This window comes from Heloderma suspectum, chromosome 1 (assembly GCF_057233095.1).
Source record: "Heloderma suspectum isolate Gila_16-S chromosome 1, 16-S_ref, whole genome shotgun sequence".
NCBI lineage: Eukaryota > Metazoa > Chordata > Lepidosauria > Squamata > Helodermatidae > Heloderma > Heloderma suspectum.
This window is the reverse complement of record NC_139458.1, coordinates 206,012,906-206,026,536: the sequence shown is the minus strand read 5'-3', so window position 1 is coordinate 206,026,536 and position 13,631 is coordinate 206,012,906.

Sequence of the window (13,631 nt, the reverse complement as noted above, 5' to 3'; positions counted from 1 at the left end):
CTCCGAGGGCTCTCTTCCCAGGATCCCAGCGTCATGGGTGGTGGCGGGGAGATCCCTGTACCAGCTGTTTGAAGGAAGGGTGGGATGAAAACATCACTGAAAATAATGCCCTTTTCACATTCAAGCCAAGGGTTCCAGGTTGCTGAGGTAGTACGTCAAGCCGCCAAAGAATGATGCGCTCTGGCGTCTCTCAGCAGGACAGGGCATAGGCCCCCTTTTCCTGGAGTCCGGCAGAGATCAAATCCACATGTTCAATTCTGCCCCTGTCCATCCTCAAAGCACGCATTCCTTGACGGCATTTTTATCCCAAATCTCGGGCAATTACCATCTCCCAAAGTGGCTCCCCTCAAGAACAAGAAGGGAGTGGGGCATGCCCTGCCCTGCCCTCAGGCTGACACACGGGAATGACAGGACACACCAAGGTCCTCCTCACTCCGCCCAATGGTAGGGCCAGCTGCACACCCAAGCGGAGACTCCTCAGAGTGTAACCAGCACCAACAGCCCCAGCACCAGTCCACCCTGCAACCGCAAGCAGCACACTCCACCATATATGGCCACAGAAAGTGGCACAGGCACAGACAGCCCCATCTCTAGAGGAACAGGAAGAAAGTCCATGGATAGTGAGCGGAAGGGCAGTGTCTCCAAAGCACATGAAAATGTTCCCAAGGAGATCCTACAGCGGCGGAATGAAAGTCATGAAGTCTTCATCATTCCAAAGGATGAATCTGGTAAGACACAGTCAATCACCTCCATGCTTTTCAGACTTTTAGCAGTGAGGACAGTTTTAGACAACTCTTGTGGAGCTTTGAAGTCTGTACATTTTTTTTGCACCTTGTGGCTTATGTTGTTTTCTCAGTGCTAGTGCAGTAGTAGCTTACGTCTGCACCTTGTGTAATGTTGATCGCAATTCCAAGCTATGTGTCATCGATTTCTAGAAGTACACCGTTGTTTTCTCTTTGTGTCAAAGGTGCATTTCTCCTGAAATTCCGCTTCTCTTTGGAATCTTGACAGAAACACCCACAACCATCCTCCCTGCATTGGAGAGCGAAAGTGGGACAGAAGATGAACCAGGTCTAGAGCTACCAGGTCCAGACAGAAGATGAATCAGGTCCAGCGGTTCACATAATTTGTAAAAACAGCCCAGAGGACTTAATTTCAGCAGTGATGCAGACAGCGATGAGGAGGAGGAGTCCTATACCGATGTCCCTGCTGAGACTGACTCTGTGGTCCAGCCTGCCGGGTTCTTTCGGAGCAATCCCAAACCTCAGGAACAACTATGCCCTGCTAAGCGCTCGTCATCACCATCAACAGTGCCACCAACAACACCATCCACAAGCAGAGATGAGCGGAAACGTGCAGCTCCCGATGCTGCCGCATCTGAAACTGATACTCCCATTCCCCAAAGATGGTGGCAGGGCAAGTTCCTATGTGTGGCGCTTCTTCAAAGATGTGAAAAATTACCATTACGTCGTGGTTTGTGATGTTTGCAGAAGTCGTATGTGCCTAGGAAAGGAAGGGGGCTGTGGACGAGTGGGCACGTCTGCCATGAGACGACCCATGGAGGTGCATCATGCGCTTCTGGTGCCGAAAGATAGTAAAGGCAAGTCCCTCTCCCAGCCATCCCAAAAGAGCATTACCGCCTTCTTTGCCTCACCTTGCAAAGACCAAATGCAAAGTGGTCCGGCTGAGAAGGGCACAGAAGGCAACTTAGCTAAGAGGCAGGTGTCAATAGAACAGTGCTCGCGCTGACACCAAAATTCCCATCTGACGCTCCAGGCAGCAAGGGGGAATGGAGCTCTGACAGGAAGAGTTCATTGCTCGATGCATACTGCCCTTCTCCAGAGTGGAAGAGGAGGCCTTCTGGGACTTCGTGGAGGAATTGTGCCCCCAGTGGGATGTCCCTTCTCGTCACTACATTAGTGGCGCTGCCATTCCAGCCCTGGCTTCTGAAGTCAGAAGGGCGCTCCAGCAGGATTGGAAGCGCGCGGTTGGAGGAAGCATTCATCTGACAAGAGACCCGTGGACAAGCAATCAAACAAGGTCTTATCTGTGTGTCACTGTGCAATGGGTATCCGTCATTGAGATCTGCAGACTAACTCGGAGAACGGCGACACTGGCCCTCACAATGTTCTCGGGGACGCACACAGCAGAAAGCATTACAACGAAAATTGATGGTGTTCTTAAGTCCTGGTTCGCCCCCTTAAATCTAGCACTGGGCTGTTTAGCAACAGATAATGCTTCCAACTCCCTGAAAGCAGCCCGCACTGCAGGGCTAAACCACGTTCACTGTGTTGCGCACTGTTTGAACCTTGTGGTACGTTCGGGATTGAACAACCCATCTCCCAAAATAGGCAAGCTACTGAAGATGGCCTGGTCCATTTGCACCCACTTCAGGCAGTCCTGCTCAGCAATGGCGGCAATAGGCGCCATCCAACGTAGCCATGGTCTTCCACAACACAAATTCATCTTGGATGTGTTCACACGCTGGAACAGCGCATTGCATATGTTACAGAGACTCTGCGAGCAGAGAACTGCTATAAATGACCAAACTATCGAGACAAAACACCATTCCAAATTTTGGTCACACCACAGCAGTGGGTTTTGATGCAAGAGCTGGTTGACATATTAACAGTATTTCATGAATGCACAACACTACTGAGTGCAGACTAAGCTGCTACACTGGGACAAGTTCTGCCTGAACCCTGACTTCCAAAGTCTAAAAACCTATTTAAATCATGGAGTGCTACACGAGAGAAATCAGGGAGTGGTACACGAGAGATGTTCTGGATGAGAAGGAGCTGGGGAAGAGTGAGGCTAGCAGGACTACTACCTCCCCTAGAGATAATATCTGCCGCAGTGACATCACAAGCAGGAAGGGCGGTGACGCCACAGCAGCTGCACCACCACGACATACAGGGGCATCTCGTGGAAAGTTCTACTTGTACTCCTCGTTGGCAGTGGCACTTGGTGTAACTGTGCAGCAGAACCGTACAGAAAGAGCCAGGAAGGGGTCTGCTTACAATGTGGCTATCCAGGAACTGGAAGCTTATGCCAGAGACAGTTTCTCAGTAACGCAGCACCTCCCCCCCCAATAGCTGAAACTGTCAGCATAGTGGAGCAGTCGCCAAGTGACGAGGAGGACCCCTGTGATGACGATATGGCTGCTAATGTGATCCAAAGGCCTGAGGTGCAATGATGCGGAATAATGTGTGTGCTTGTTGTGATTGTGTGTGTGACCCCAAGTCCGTGCAGATTTTCAATTGGTAGAGAAAACATCATTCCCAAATGTGCATGGAGAAGAGGCAACTCACAGAGTGGTGGTTGTACCACCAGCAAGGCACTCATTCCACACCATAGCCATCTTGTTCTTGCTTTGTCCAAACAAGCAGCCCCTGTCTGGTCTGGGCAGAGCCCGCAGCAGTGGCGAGATGTGGCGGTGCTTTGCAGAATTCACACCGACATGCAGAGTCCAGTTGCGCTACCCGACTGTGTCTGGCGGCCTATACAGCGTACAGCCGTACTACACACACACACACAAACACACACACACAGTTTTCTATGCATCCCAGTGTACTTCACTATGGACTTTATATGTGTATCTTTAACCCTATGAATGTTAGTATGATTCTTATTCCCCAAATGTAGGTATAGTTCTAATTCTCGTGATGTGTGATTTGAATTCCTTTTAAAGTCTTCTTTAATAAATCAAAGAATTGCTTTCAAAGACCATGTTGTGGTCTCTGACTGCCTCAGCTTTGGGGGTATCGGGTTTTCCTAAGCACTGAGAGTTCTATGTAAAAAGATCCCTCTGGTATGTGTTTAGTTTACATGGATGTGATATGCACCTCCATGTAAATTAAAGCATACTTTGTAACATCAGGGATGCTGAGCATCTCCCCATGAGGGAAGCTTACAGCAGCTGGGATTGTTTAGCTTGGAAAGCATTCTTGTTGCTGAGGTTTGTGGAACAGTAAGCAATAAGGATGGTGGAGAATTCTGCCACGGACCCCAATGAGGCTGGATTCTAAAGAATCCGCCCCCCCCGGGTCTATGGCGGAACGGAACACTTACCTCCGCCATTGAATTGCTCTCTGCCCTTCCTGTGGTATAAAAAAAAAATGGTCATATGATACTACCCCAGTCAAAATGTTTAATGCAGCACTCTGCACCAACTGAAGTTTCCAAGTGGTTTTCAAGGGCAGCCCCACATAGATCACGTTACAATAGTCCAATCACAATGTTAATCATGCGTGTAACACCATGATGAGGTCCAACTGTATAGTGCAGTATTAAAAAGTTATTTGAATGAATATATTTCACAATGGCTAGCCTATTCTTCCTGTCTCCCAAGTAAATTAACCTGCCATTACTGATTTGATGTGTGATAAGGATATGTTTACCATCCTTCACCAAGTTGGGAATGACTAGTTCCAACAGAAGCTATGAAGCAGAAATCAAACATCTGAGATGTGCTCAACATACTGCAAATCTAGGTTCTTAAGCGGCAGAGACAGGCTCAACAGGTTCACCTGCACAATAGCTGGAAAACCAACTTCCTGAGGACAATGCCTGCAAAATAGTGCCAGCTGAGCTCAGAATCCTCTTCGAGGTGGATCTCTATGTGGCCCAATTGTCCACAATTGCATTGACAACGTTCCATCTTCAAACTCATGTACAAATGCAGTCAGCACCCCTATTTGATTCCGTTGTGCAGAACCGGAAGACTTTACTTTGTGTTTTTCCTAGAACTCCAAAGTTCTCCAACCAGAGCGAGGCGCAAAGTGGTGGCTAAATAGGTGAAACCCATTAACTACTGCATCCTGTAGTCCATACACTAAAACAACCACCAACTATGAGGACAAATCTACACCTGAGTAACTACAGAGTTTAGGGGTTTGAACGCAAACCCCTCAAACTGGTCAGCAGAGCTGTGGTCAAAGGCAACCAATGTATATTCATATTGATATATTCATATTTTCCACTGAGCCTGATAAGCGATTAGCACAAGGCCAGCAAAGGGAGAGAGAAATAATTCTTGCCATTTTACTTCCTATTGTTAAATTGGCAGGAGTTACAAAAAGCCCTTGCTGATCTACTGCAAATCAACCAGAGATCTACGGTAGGTCCCAATCCCACCCCTGTATAAGCGGCGCATAGACAGGTCCTGTGACAGCGCACAGATGTGCACAAACAGCAACAATAATTTAGCTGGAGAGTAATGTTCTGTCATTGTATCCTACAACTGTGCCAACTGGTGGTGCTGCTAAAATTCTACTTAGGCAAATAGAATTCTGCCTGGTTGGCAAACTTCTTGATATTGGGATTCTCTTAGCATTTACTTGTGGTGCATATTCAGGATCACATAACGTGCTGTAGCTTCCTCTGACACCCTTTCACCACCATCTTCTGCACTCAAACCAGAATGGAGTTTCCTACAGTTGCTTTGAGTTCTTACTTATAAATACATTCTGATGTGTGGGGATTCCAGTCTATAATGTGATGGTCAGGGGTGGACACACTTCAGGACTGCAGGATCAGATCTGTTTTGTCCAGGGTTTGCCCTGAATGGGTTTGCCCGACTGATCAATGACACAATGTCTAATCATTGCTACCCGAGGCAAAGGACGTAATGTTGCCCCCCTTTCCAGAAAGGGTAATGTATTTGCCACCAGTTAAAACAGCTGTGATCTTGGTTATTTGGTAGAGATTATTGTGACAATCTGTTTTTTGATGTGGAGGACAGTTTGGAAGAGGCCTTGCAGGAGCGTTTGTACTTGGCTTAGCAGCATTTGTTTTGCTCCTCTCGCTCCCGGTTCACTCCTGTGCAGCATCTCCGTGTGCACTCCCTTGAGGCCTGAGCGGTGCCCTCCCAGTCACCCTTCTTCCTGGTTACACCCTCAGAATCACGGTTCCGTGACAAGTAGCGTCCATGAATAACGTATACATGCCGGTTCCCCTCACATTGCTCATGCTATCTACTCCTATAATAAAATGTCACATGCGGGGCAGAATAGGTCAACTATGAGGCACGAGAGATCCACAAGATAGTCCACCAGGGGTTCTTTAAAAAGTAAACCATTTATTCTTAGAAACAAAGCAACATCAGCCTTGGGATTAAAACATTTAAAATACCAAACTATTCAACTCTCTTGAGCAACAAGAACAAGTTCTGTGGCAGAACCTTTTCTATAATTTTAATAGTCGTCACCTCAGCTTTTTGTCGGCATCCTACTGTACTAAATTAATCCATCTCCTCTCCTCAGTGCATTGTTCCCCTTACTGTGACACTCCCTCATCTCTTGCCTTGCCTCCATCAGTACACTTTTCTCTCACTTCCACCTCCGAATCTGTTCTGGCATCTGCAAAAAATGTTTTCAGGGTGACGTGTGTGTGCTTCAAACCCCTAACCCGTGGATGTTGTGGGAGATAGCATTCAGAAGAGAAGAAGGGAAACAGACAAGGATCCAACCGGACTGGTAGCAAATGCAGTGTCATTTGTGTACAGAGTCCTTTCACCCCTCTCCCATCTCCCTCCCACCTGAGCGCCAAGCTGTCCCCTCAGAGCCAAGCCAGCCCTCAGCCCACCCACGGCTTTTCTGTGACAGACTCCCCCCCCGCCCCACATCCCCCCAAGGCTCTGCCTCCCTCTCCCATCAACATGCGCTCCTCCCGACAATCCCCCCCCAGAGGCAGCCCCTCAGGGAAGGGCCGGTGCCTCTCAGGCAGCTGCTACTGCTGCTTTCCGGGAGAGTGGCCGCCCAGAGACGTTGGAGCTCCGTGTCGCTCTCCCCACACGCAGTCTGCCTGGCCCAGGACTCGTCCTCTCATCCTCTCCACAAGGCAGAAGGAGCCTGGCCCTGCTTGCTCCACCTGGGAACAGAGGCCCTGTCTCCATGACAACGGAAGGAGGAGGGAGGAGTGCCCTTGGTCCGGGCAGGGCTCCATGGGGGGGCACATCGCACCGTCCTAAGTGGCTCCACGTAACTCACTTCCAGGTGGGGTGGAGTGAGCATCGTCTGAGCGGTAGGGGCTGCTCAACCAACAGGAGAGGCTCCCCCCCAGGCTCCGTAAGGAAGGTGCAAAGTAGTTACTTCCCCTTGTGCGCATTTGCAAGACAAGCCTCCCAATGAGCCCCCTTTGTAGCCCTTTGCTGTGCTTGATCGCAGTGATGGAGGGGCGAAAGAAACACTCCTGACGTGCATATTTGTAAGACAAGCCCCCCAAGCCTCATTCAACACAGTGGGTGTTACCTCTGAGTAGACCCACATATGCTTGTGCTGGGAAGCGGGGGGGGAGATCACAGGGATGGGAAACCGGCCTCCTTTCTAACCAAAGCGATACTGCGCAGGATCTGTACAACGAAGCTGTGAAGGAGTTACTTCCTAAGGCAATAAACCAAACAACGGAGAATCGGAGCCTCGAGAGCGCCCTGTAGAGCATTTAGGGACCTGGTGCTTTAAACTGTGCCATTTCAGTTGAGGGGGATCGCTGTAAATTCTGGTGTGGGCATTCAGGGGACAAGGCTCATTGAGCCCAATGGGGGTTCCTTCTGAGGAGACACGAACTGGTTTGTGAAGGGACAGGAAACACACAGGAAACACCCCTTGATCGGGGTCACGGTGAAAGGCACACCCCTGGGCAGGGCTAGCATACCCGAGGTCAATGCGGCAGTTGGGACACCCAGCAACTATACCGAGGAGAACCTGACTTCAGGAAAAGAATCGGACTTCAAGCAGCCTCAGGAAATCCAGTGTTTCCCTGATCAGCTCCAGGGGGGCTGCTGGATGGCCGTGACGTCATGTATCCCTGGCTCGGAGTAAATCGCTGCTGGAGACCCCCCCCCCCCGAGATGGTTCTTTAGAGCTGTTCTTTCCACAGCAGCTAAAAGAAAAGGAAAAAGCGGAGGGGCCGATTTCAGTTTGTTGTGGAGTGGCTTCGGTGCTTGTGTTCAAAGTTCCAGCTACTCCTTTGCATTCCACACCCTACCGCTGGTTGTCAGTTTTTCCCTCTCAGCCTCTCCACGTTCCATGCCTTTGAGTCCTTATAGTGCTGATGGCAGGGACGGTGGTCACATCGAAGGTGTTTCTGTTTGTATCTACAGACTTCGTGGTTATCCCAGTCCTGCTTGCGCATGGGTAGTGGAGCTCCTGCTCCACAAACTCAGGAAGATTTGAATCAAAAATGAAGGAAAAGAGAGCTGATATAGTGCCACTGTATCTCCAAGGGTTGCTCAAGAGAGTTCTTAGATGATAACCGGAGCCTTTGACAATGTGGATTATATCATGGGCAGGAAGCCTATGGTTCATGGGCCAAGTCTACCCTGCTGCTTCATTTCATCTGTCCCAGGGAGCCGGGCCCCAAATGCACCCGTTTTCAAATGGACACCTGTGAAAGTGCAGATCCGGTTGGCTGAAGGCTGCCTGGATTTGCACCTGAAAGCTCTCTGCAGGTGGGAGTCTGCCAATTGCTGGACAAAGCCCCAGATGAGGAAGGACCTCTGTGAAAATACAACTGACAGCAGGCCAAGCCATGCCTGTAAAGCTCTCCTTGCACAGGCGGGGGGAGCCCCCACCTCAGGAATGACCTTTGGCTGCCCAATTCGTATTGAAAAATATTTAATTATAAGTTATTATAAATAATTTCTTCCTGGCAGCTGCAAAGTGAAGTGGGTGCCTCTGGCTGCTACCATCGAAATTCCCCATGAGCGCCTCTGGCCCTTTGTGACTAGCTAGGCCCATCCGTGGCAGCCGTGCTATGGTTGCCCAAGACAGTTTCTCCCATGTCCAGATGTGCCCATTGGCCCAAATGGTTTCCTGCCCCTGCTGCAGCAGTGCCTCTGCACAGTGGGTACACCTGTTAGTTCTCTGTGGGGCAGGCCTATATGCTAGTTCCAAACACTTTCCAGTCCTCCTCTCCATCCTGGACTGGAATCCTCCATGCTACTGTTCGATCTGCATGCTGTCCTCACTGGAAGACTCCGACATTAAGATCACCTATGATGGAACTTGTACATCTCCCATCTTCCGGGGCTGGTGGGCAGACAGATGTGGCCCAGGTCAGGGAGGGAAAGGCTACCCAAGTTTTCTTAGTGACAGCCCATTCCTCCCATGTTATCCCATTGAATCACAGAGCTGCTTCCAGAAGGATCTCCTCAGTTTAGCACACTCTCCTCACCATGGACACAGGATCGGCAGATTCCCACACTAAGGTAAACGTTTATGAGCCTTGCAAGTTTCAGTGCAAATGCAGCATCTCATCACTTACCTTGTGCTGATATCCAGCCTTTGCACACTGGCCTACAAGGGCTTCTTCACACGGAGCTTTTCTCCTGCTATTGAGACTGCTCACTCACAGATGTTTGCAGGTCCTTTAGATGACATCATCAACCTCCAGGACTTCTCCCGCACTGAATGACCTTTATTCCGTTTTTGAAAAGGTTGGAGATAATGACCTATCAAATTTCCAAGCTTGATTTCCACTTGAATTTCTTCATGAAAAAGGAAAAGCTGCAATGAGAGGAGCTGGACCACAGCACCATCTAGTGGCTGTAGAATGAGACATACGGAAGACCCAGATAAGGGGGAAAAGGGGGAAGGAAGAGCATGTAAAGGGAATCTGTCGTGGTCCTGCATTTAAAACTGAAGCAGAAGGCCCGTTTTAAATGCGGGATTTTACGCTGGTGTGCTCCAAGACTCTGCTTCTTTTCAGGCTATCAAGCATCTTGGGAGATGCTCCAGGTGTTGGAGGATCAGTTGGCAGAGGGGCCCACCCTAGACCCCCTCATCTCCATCCCGCAGGGGAGAGTGCTGTGGGCAGGTGGGCGTTTCCCCAATGTTCGGAGCAGGGCTCTGAAGGAGATGCTGGCAGGGAGAGCTTGTGGTTGTCCTCACCTGGGCGACACTCACTCAGCAAACATACCCCCCCCCCCGCCGCCGCCCAACACAGCATCAGTGGCGAAACCTCCTGGGTGACAGATGACTGACAGGCCAGGTGAGACGACACTGTCTGTCTGTCTCATTCTCAGGTGAGAGTGGACTGAGAGTAACCTTGGAACGGGGGGCGCTCCCCAGAGCTGGGGCTGCTCCAGTAATGAGCTGCTTTGGATGGGATGTGGTCTTGACCCACCCATCATGTTTCCCTGGAGTCAGGTGGCTCGGGCTGAAGCCATGGTGACCATTGCGTCTGGGTAGGCAGAGCAGTTCTTCAGGAAAAGGAGAGCAGGGACAGGGAAGGGGGGGCGAGAGACATTGACCCACTCGCCCCAATATACACTGATCCCAGCTGGTCATTGAATGAAGTAAATCGATCAATGAGGCTGTGGCCATTTTGAAGTTTAGTGTCTGCATCTTTCTTCCTGTTCTGTAATACTATGCTCTACCAGGAACCTGGGCTTCTTCCTTTAAAAAGGGACAAACTCAAAAAAATCCAGACATTCATCTGAGTTCTCCTCCTTCCTGTCCCAGAGCATCCTGAATCACAATTTCAGTACAGAGTGCATGGAGAGAGAGAGAGAGAGGGAACCTTGATCACGGAGACTCGGGGCCAACTACACGGCACCACTTTCACCGTTCACTCTGGTGTAACAGCACAGCACTGCAGCTGCAAATTAGCTTCCGCTGTGGTACAGACGCGATTTACTGGGGACATCTCCAATGGGAAAACCCGCTGTGCCCTGACACATGGCCAGTAAAGCAAAGTAAACTGCAGCAGTTTCACTGCTCATTTTTCTTTTTAACCACTATATTTAAACGCGCAGCTGTGCAACCACGTGATGGTGGGGCGCGACACTTTGGGTTTTAATGGCTGTTTTGTATTTTAGGGGTTCCTTTGTGTCTGTCCATTCCTCTTTGGTGAGATGTGGGTAGTCTGCCCCTTCATTGCCATGCCAACTGTTTGGCATGGTAACTCTCTCGATGGTTCGCACGTGCGAAGGGGCATGCCCACGTGAGAGGGACGTGCCTCCCCATCATTCCAGAATGGATACCTCTCTGTTACTATGCAGCTGCAAAGGAGCGGGGAGGAACGGGGAGGGGTGAAAAGGCGTCACAGAATGACGCAATCATTAAGCGCGCCTACCTCATGCCCACCGCAAACTGCGAAGTCAGTTCGAGGAAGGGACAGACAGCTCAGCAACCGCGGTAAACCCTCAGCAAGCTAAAACATCGCAGCAAAACGCCTCTGCGGAAATCCACATTTTCCCCGTGAAAACCACGGTTAGGCTGCGAGGTGGCGCCTGCATCGTATGTCTCGAAGGTCCTCGGATCGCAGCAGCCCCAGAGTAAATGGCTCATGCGGATGGGGCCTCAGAAGCTTGTTTAAATGCAGGAGAGAGCTTGGAGAAGAGTAAGCTGCTGCATCTTGGGGAGCCCCTCAGTTCAAAGATGGTCACTGAGTAAGCAACCCTTTTTGCACGAAGGACACCCAGTTTCTTGCTGGGGAAGTGTCCTCAGAGGTGCTCCTTTGCCCCCATGCAGCATGTGAGTTTTCCTGAGTTACAAAGCCCTGCATGGGCTCAGTGTTGCACAGCCGGGCAAGGGGTGCTGTGAATTGTGGCCACAGCACAGATGTACTGTTTCATCCCATAGCACATCAACTTCTGGGTCAGCTCCAAAGATCCCCAGGAGAGACTTCGAGGGCCAGCACTTTCCCCCTCCGCCACGCAACATTTATTCTGAATGTTGACATGACCACCCTGCAGATGATCCAGAATACAACACCAAGTCCTTCAGGATGACCCCGCCTAATGAATGTATTTCACCACGACTTAGACACTTGTGCTATTCCCCAGTTTATTTCAAATCACAATTCCGAGTGGTGGGTCCAATCCTAAAAACGAAGTGCTTGAGACCAAGGTATCCGAGGGACTCCCTTCTCCCATTGGAGCCTTCACCTCTGCTTTGCTCATCCGATGCCTGACTCCAGGTATCACGACGTTGGGAAACTCAGCGAGTGCCTACCAGCCGGGGAACGTTTCTGTGGTGGCCCTGAATGGTGGAACCAAAATGGGAGTCGACTCCTACTTCAGTGCCGGCTGCCCCCACTAAAGACAGCAGAGTCGCTTCGGCCAGCATTCTGTATCCTGAGCTGGGGGTGGGGGGAGGTGTACAGTGGCTTAGTCCTTGTTTGGGACCTGGGCGGCTCCTGTAGAGCTGGGAGGAGCAAGGGTGGGAGACGCGCCTGCCAAGCGGTCACTTCCGCATGTGCGTCAATAGAGAACGGTCCTGCTTGAGGCCTGCTGGGTCTGCCGTCCTTCCTCCTACCTGTGCGACGGGGGGCAGGGGGGCATTTGGCGACCCGGGAGAGCAGCGGGTTCGGACTGCTGGCTGGCACAATGGAGGCTACGTGCAGCCCTGGTCCTCTGCGGGCCCCTGAAGGAAGAGACTTTTCAGGCACAGATTATGCCTGATGCATGAAGGGACAATGAAGCAAAGGCTGCGAAGAGAGTGGGAGCGAGTTTGAGCAGTAGACAAGTTGGCAGAGAGCTGGGAGTGAGGGAGAGTCCGTTGGAGAAACGTTACATCCTTGAAGAAGTGACAAGGCTTGTTATTAGTGTTTTCTGTACTCTGGTTCGCACACTACAGGTGATGGTTCAGAATCCTACGGGGACTCTCCCCCTCTGTCTATGCCAGGTTAATATTATTTACATCTATCTGTCTGTCAGGAGCACCCTGGTGGCCTCTTTCAGTCTACTCCAATAGCTAACTCAAGACACAGACAAAAGGATTCTTTTCAAGGCTTTAATCCTTTTACAACTTAATGACTCTTTCAGATGCTAATCCCCAGCGACTAAGCAAGGAACAGCAGAGTAGCCTATGCTCCAGGTTAGGCAGTTGGTCTCTGTTTGAAGAAGAATTACAGGAAGACCCTGAACTTATGGGCTAGGGAGAGTTCCTCCCTCTTTCCCTTGGGTCCACAGGACGCGACCATTGCTTGCGCGCCAAATGAGCGCTACGCCTCCTTTCCGCGCCCTCCAGTTGTTGTCGCTCCTGGCGTCGGCGTTGAGCATCCAGCAAGCCCCCCTCCAGTGCTCTCTCACTGCCAGGGTCACTATTTATCTCAGGAATGCCAGCAGGAGGAACCTCTGCCAGCTGCTGTGCCTGTGAGAGATGAGTGCACTCCACTCGCATGGATTGCTGTTCCTCCTCAGAATCAGAACTGCTCTGGGGTTCTATCGGCTCAGTTTCCACCCTGACGCTATCTGTCTGTCTGTCTGTCTGTCTGTCTGTCTGTCGGTCTATCCATCCACTCATCAAAGAACCTGCTGGTTTCAAGGACCAGAAACTAAGGCTATCTCACCTTGGTCCACACTCCACAAAGCCAGGAAATGGGAAGCTAGGGCTGATGCCTTCTCTGTCATGCCCCATGATCAGTCATGCCGTGATCAGTACCCTCCATGTACCCACACTGTTCCTGGGTCTTTCATCCCAAATCCAGACTGGGTGGATGGGGTGCCTGGGACCAGCAAAGATGCTCCCTCCATGTTGCCCTGAAGTGACTGGGGGGGGGGCGAGGTGGGGGGGGATACCCTAAGGGAGGCAGCAGCTCTTTGCCAACCCTGTTTCCCAAAACAGTCTCCTCCATTCAAGGGATTCATTCCAAGTGCAGTCCTGTGCATGGCTCCTCAAAAGGAA